General features: G+C 37.4%; 1 long non-coding RNA gene across 1 annotated transcript; it reads right to left on the reverse strand.

Moving 5' to 3' along the window:
• Positions 1-399: 399 nt before the first annotated feature.
• LOC125400006 (uncharacterized) lies at positions 400-3,788 on the reverse strand. Its single transcript, XR_007231843.3, has 3 exons — positions 3,434-3,788; positions 1,691-1,894; positions 400-630 (listed from the first exon to the last, which is right to left on the reverse strand). It is a non-coding gene; the product is annotated as an uncharacterized LOC125400006 (long non-coding RNA).
• Between the last annotated feature and the right edge of the window lie 978 nt (positions 3,789-4,766).

Here is a 4,766-nt window from a genome sequence, read left to right on the forward strand (position 1 = left end):
TTAGTAGAGTACTACTATGCTCTCTCCTAGGTCCCATGTCCTGTCCAGTCACAACTTGGCTCGAAATTGGTGTCAGCTCTGTGTTCTGTCTCATCGAGGTAGTCATAAATCCTGTCATAGAGTAGTTTGTTTCTTCCCGTACGTTTGTGCCACTACTGCAGCAGTGGTCAGAGCTTGCCAGGACAATCTGCCCTGTAGCTCACAAAGCTCACAGTTAGGTAAGAATATTGATTAATTATTTTCACTCAGGTAGCATATGTTCACATTCCAGCACTGTGAAAGCGAGTCAGAAGGGATGAAATTCTCAGTTTGGTACCAGTTTTATTTCTTATGGTCTATGACTCAAGTATAAGGTATCTTGAGCAATAGAGTCACATTGTCAAATTCTGAAGGATAATCAAGAGCAAGGGCTTTGGTGTCCTCCAGAGTATTTCCTTCTTATAAGAATACCTATAAGTGAAAAGTTAAACTCTTCCTGGAAGAGGAGATTTTTTTTTATATCAACTCAAGTGTCTAAAAATTTTAAGTTTTTAAATTTTTTTAATTGATGGAACATGTAGACTGATGTTACAGATGATCAGAAATGTCACCGAGTCTGTCTTGGCATTTTGTTACTTTGTATTTTCTTCTCTAAAAAGAAAAAAAACATAATTCTAGTAAGCTGTGGAAAAGCCAAGTTTTAGAACAGAACATAATGACTTAACACGATTTTCTTTCCAAATTTTACCATTACAGGACTACATTGATATAATTCTAAAAAATAGGAAGCTCAATTTGTATCTTATATTCTACTTATCTTTAACTTTTACTGAGGCATACACAGGATGCAGTAAGATATACTGAGTACATATAACTTGATAAATATGACACATGAAAATCTCTATAATCGAGATTGTGGGTCTGGAGATATGGCTCAGAAGTTAGGAATACTTGTTATTTTAGTGGACCCAGGATCAGTTCTTAATACCCACATCACAACCATATGTATGTATACATGTTAACATATGTACATGTAGGCAAAACCTCATTCACATAAAATAAAATGAGTAAATAAAAAATTTAAAGATAGTGATTACATATATGATCTATATGATTTTGTTTATAATTTCCAATATTAGTAATAGCCCAATTTTCGAAATGTATTTTTTTAATTTGTGTGTGGTGGGTATGTCTGTGTTGAGGGGTGGGGAGCGTGCACGTTGTGTATCTGGGTGATCTTGGAGGCCAGAAAAGGGAGGTGGATCCCTTGAGTCGGATTCCTGGACTTACAAGGGGTTGTGAGTCATTAAATGTGGGTTCCAGGAACTTAACTCTGGTCCTTTGCAAGAACAGATAGTACTTTTAACCATTTTGCCATCTCTTCATCCCCAACATAGCCTAACTTTAACTATGTACACCGATATACTTTATTTTATTCATTCTTTCCATTTTAATGAGTTTATTTTACACACTGAGATATGCAAGTGCTTAGATTTTAGTGGTAAGGTCATGTAATCAAGGAACACAGATCTAGCAGTAATTAGTATTTTGCCAACATGTAGGTAATTGCTATTTTTAAAATTTCTTAATGTCTCTGTCTTTACAAATGATTGAATTTTTTTTATAAAAATCCTTTAAGAGACTGACTTTATAAAAATATGTTCTTTTGTAGATATAGTTATTCAGCAACATCTTCAAAAGCATTTTATACCTTTAATATTCTGACCACATGAAAGCATGCTAAGATAATTCTTCTATTGATCGTGGGATGTGAGCTGTCTTTCACTCTGAGAGGTGTATTGTCTTTCTGGAAAGGTCATCCATTTCATTAATGGGATGAAGAGGTGTTGAGTCGCCTGATGCAAAGATCTCTTCACCACGTCAGGAAAGTGGCTCTATATCTTTAGGAATGTCGCTGAAAATATAGAACGTTTGCGGTCACACAAGAGCTAAGGTGTTTGAATCCTGAAACATCAATTATGCTTCTTGTAAAACTATTTTCAAAGTGCTTGATAAACAGTAGTTTTTAAGAGAAGACAGTATTTTATCCCATTGTTCATAAGGCATGAATAAACCCCGCTGTTGGTAGAGCTTCATGAAGATTTCCTCTTTCTTTTAAAATTATTATTATTGTTGTTGCATGTTCCCACAATGCACACAGCGGTCAGAGGAACTTTTCAGAAGTTAGTTATTCTGTCTGGTGGTGAGGTTTGCAAGGCAAACACTTCCTCACTGAGCCATTTTGCCCATTCAGAATTTTTCATACTTCAAAAGCTGAAGAAGGCAAACTTCTTTAAAGACTTTAGTATGCTAACTGCAGAATAGAACATAGATATAACAGCCCCTGAAAACAATATGTAGATATAATCATATCAGTAGGAACACTTAAGGCTTTCAGTACATCTCACACATGCTAGATGGTAATGCTCCAAACAGAGAAATATTTTGATTAGGGCCACCATCTAGCTGCATGATATTAAAGAAGAATTCATAACACCCCGTTTACTCTAAATATAGGTCTAGGGATTTTTTTGTAGGTTAAAAACATCACTATTCACATTTTTATGTAGTTTAAATATAATAAATTAATGTTCAATGCCACAAAGAATAATTATGTGTAATTTTTTAGTGATTATGTATTCCCCAGGCTTTTAATAAGAAGAGTTATTTTTATATGGACACAGAAGCAGTAAGAACACAGGCCTTGAAGCAGGAATGTGCTTAGAGAGGCAGAGGATTTCCAGGAAGCCTCAGTGTGGCATGAGAAGCAGAAGAATGGGAGATAGAGATAAAGTAGAAACACAGCAGAGACCAGGATCAAGATGGAGTTTATACACTACTGTAAGAATTTTCCTCTTCTGGTTGATGTTGAGAAGGGGAGAGTTCTAAACATTTCATAGACTGAGAGAAGATTTATAGAGGAAGGATGGTTAGAAACCAAACTTGTGCTTTGAACATGTTAAGGTGAAGTTGTTGCTTGAAGATCTAAGCAGTGATGTCTGGAACATGTTGGCTATAAAGATCTGGACTTTAGCTAAAGAGCTGAGTGCTTGAGCCTACTGATATAGATTGCTAGCTCATCTTAGATATGATGAAAAGTCTTGGTGTTGTCTGAAATTACTGGTTCAGTCAAGTCAAAGAATCAGTACATCTAGGAGATAAGTATGAATTTGTTACAGGGATTTAACCTGAAGCATTTGTGAAAACTGGTTCATAAATCTTTGCCTGGTCGTTTTCTTCTTGCCTGGTGCTAGGATTTGAAGGACACAGGCCAGGCCAGAGAGAAAAGAATAGAAAGTGTGGAGAGAGAAAGCAAGGTTCGGTCCACAAGCATGAACAAGAACGCAAGGAAGAAGGATGGAAATCAGCCTGGTTCTGTTGCCCCTGACCTCAGTAATGTCAGTGTTCTGCAGAGGCTTCAGCGGCTGTTCATCATGAAAGTAAAGACACATACCTGACCCAGAAAACGGGAAAGTTGAGAGGGTGGGACAATCACAGGAACTCACTTCCACTCTTCGTACCTCCTAGACATTTCCTTTTTGATTCAAGTGTAATCAGAAATAGAGAAGAAATAGGAATCTTGGAAATGTAAGTCATTTTGGCAAAATGGTGGATTCTAAGTCGCCTATCCAAAAGGGCTCGATACGGCTGGAGAGCCGGCAAGGTTCTCAATCCTGAGTTCTAAAATCCTGAGTTTTCAACATTTAGATGTGAAGAACACAAAGCTCTGGGAAGAAACTTCAACAAGTCAGAATGCGTCCTTCTTCATTGTCTCCTGACGGTTACTGCGTGAAGAGAAGCTGTGATGTGTGGAGAGGAACCAAGGAGTGTGGATGAACTTCCGGATAAAAAGCGCATGCGTCAGACACCTGCACGTCCATGTCTTTGCTGCACTCGTCACTATAACCAAGTTACAGAATCAGTCTAGATGCCCGTCAATGGATGAGCAGATAAGGAATATGTCATGATACCCAACAGAGCTTTATCTAAAGAAGAATTAAGTTGTTTGTAGCAAAATAGAGAATACTGTAGACCATCATGTGAAGGAAGCAAGTCGATCACACAAATTACAGCATCTTTTTCTCTCATAGGTGGAAGTTAGGGAAAGACAAATTGACGGGCATGGAGGGAAAGGGGGATTATTAAGAATGTGGAAGGGGAAAGGTACAGGGCAGGGGGAGAAGGTGAACAGATCAGAAGGAATTAGGGCAGGAGGTGAATACGGCCAAAGTCCAGCATAAGTACACGTGGAAATGCCTTCATATAACTCCTTATTTTGTAGGATTCTTGTATGTTGGTAGAAAATAAAAGGTACACATCACTAGTAATCATTCTCTGCTACAGAGTTCTTGAACCTACCCCATGATGTGTTTATAAGAAATCACATTTGTCATAATCAAATCACCTTTTTCTTTGGTCTGGTGGATTTGTTTTTAGCAGTGATTGCTTGCAATCAATTGAAAATTCTCACAGAACATACTTTAGGCAAAGTGTGAGACAAATAAATGAAGGCAACATGTACACAATATTTTTGCACGGTTTTTATTTATAAATTCAAAAGAAAAATAGGTTTTTAGCTGAAAAGTAAGCAAAGTAAGGAACTTTTTTTAAAAAAAAAAAAAGATTTGTTTATTGGGCTGGAGAGATGGCTCAAAGGTTAAGATTGTTCTTCCAGAGGTTCTGAGTTCAATTCCTAGCAACCACATGGTGGCTCACAACCATCTGTAATGAGATCTGGTGCCCTCTTCTGGCCTGCAGGGACACATGGAAGTAGAATGCTATATACA

Source organism: Myodes glareolus, chromosome 27 (genome assembly GCF_982192425.1).
Source record: "Myodes glareolus chromosome 27, mMyoGla1.1, whole genome shotgun sequence".
Taxonomy (NCBI): Eukaryota; Metazoa; Chordata; class Mammalia; order Rodentia; family Cricetidae; genus Myodes; species Myodes glareolus.